The following is a 1,598-nucleotide window of genomic DNA, read 5'->3' on the forward strand; positions in this document are numbered from 1 at the left end:
GATTTTCAACTGAAGGGTACTAGGGTTCATAAGGGGACTTATGGGAAATGGAGGCAGCTTAAAATGCCGCAGAGGGTTTATGGGGATGAATAGCTACAATCTGCAGTTCATTACCTGCAAGGGGAAAAGAGAAGATTACTGAATCACTTACACTTCTGTTTCTCTCTCGTTCTCTCTCCCCATCCCTCGCCGGCTTGTGAGGGAATGCTGGGAATAAGGTATGTTTGGAAGCAATTGTATGTTCTAGTTTGGATTCATATCAGTAAGTCTCTGGCTTTTCATTTGCCTTTAGAAACTACATGTCTCTTTGAGTCTGCAGTGTGATGGGTGTGATTTGCATCTCAGTGACGGGAGCATTTTGAATCTCAATACCATCTGTAGAGGAGAGAGACTATAGAAACCATTTATCAAACCTGAGATAAAGGCACCACAACACGCATTATACACATCTTGTCTGAGGTCACACACACCCACACATGCACCTATTGTGCTCAGACAATGCCATTATACCGCAAGTTATCTGGTGGAAACTTTGTTTGGAACGAGGAGTTTTAAATCGAAGCCTGTGTCGCCTGAATAATGGCTGATCATGGCAACAGGCCCACAACTATTTCTGTCAAGAACCTTACAACTGTGTCACCGCCTCCCACTCCCCATATCTTTCTCACCCTCTCTCGTTCTGCCCAGGAGGGTTTTTCCAGAGCATATTGTCTATAAAATGGGTCAGGATGGGACCGGCTCTATTTTTATCTTGAAACCATTTTCTTAACTTCACAACAGGTATATCACAGATCTCGATGCCCACACAACCCCCTCTACTGTAGACCAATAGCATGGAGGTTCCCTCAGCAGTCCGTTCCCCATCGCTCTCCAGGGCTACTGTGCCAAGCGCATACACACACACACACACAGCTAGTGCCTGGATAATTAAACATGCAGAACAATGAAGGCTCCAGAAAAGCTTTTAGCTCAGTGCTAATCTCTGTATGGTTGGAACTTTGAAATGGAATAGTTTAGCCAGTAATGTAAATTCTATCATCATTCACTCATCCTCATGTTGTTCCAAACCATGAGACTTTCTTTCTTTTGTGGAAAACAAAAGGATATGTTTTCGAACTGCTCTTTTCCATGCAATGAAAATGGGTGGTGTTTTATACTGTAAAAATACTTTAAATATCTCCTTTTGTTTCCAGTAGAAGAAATAAAATCTAATATGTGAAATGATTATGACAGAATTGACCCTTCGCATTTTCATAAACCATTCAGGGTTTTTTTTTGTGAACCATTTGATCAATTAACAGAAAATAATCAAATAACGATTTGTTTGCAAGTAGGTTTTGCTTAACACAAGAGAAATACTTGGCTGCTGAAATATTTTGGATCATGAATATTAAGATTCCATTAAGTTACTTTTCCAGACATTTTCTATTTTTCTTTTCCTTTTTTCTCCCAGGCCTTTCTGTGTTATAATGTTTCTATTTCATTAAACAGAGCAGATTAAACTAATATATTAAAATTAAATCTATTAAATTATGTGATATCTAATTACATTAGTGGATGCAAATAACCATAATAGACCATTTTCATCAGATTTTGAT

General features: G+C 38.9%; 1 protein-coding gene across 1 annotated transcript in view; it reads left to right on the forward strand.

The window, feature by feature from the left end:
• The window catches only part of LOC107554290 (GTPase IMAP family member 8-like), a 15,666-nt gene that overhangs the window by 13,557 nt on the left and 511 nt on the right, over nt 1-1,598 (forward strand). The window lies entirely within an intron of this gene.

This window comes from Sinocyclocheilus grahami, unplaced genomic scaffold (assembly GCF_001515645.1).
Source record: "Sinocyclocheilus grahami isolate Dianchi unplaced genomic scaffold, SAMN03320097.WGS_v1.1 scaffold497.1, whole genome shotgun sequence".
Classification (NCBI taxonomy): domain Eukaryota; kingdom Metazoa; phylum Chordata; class Actinopteri; order Cypriniformes; family Cyprinidae; genus Sinocyclocheilus; species Sinocyclocheilus grahami.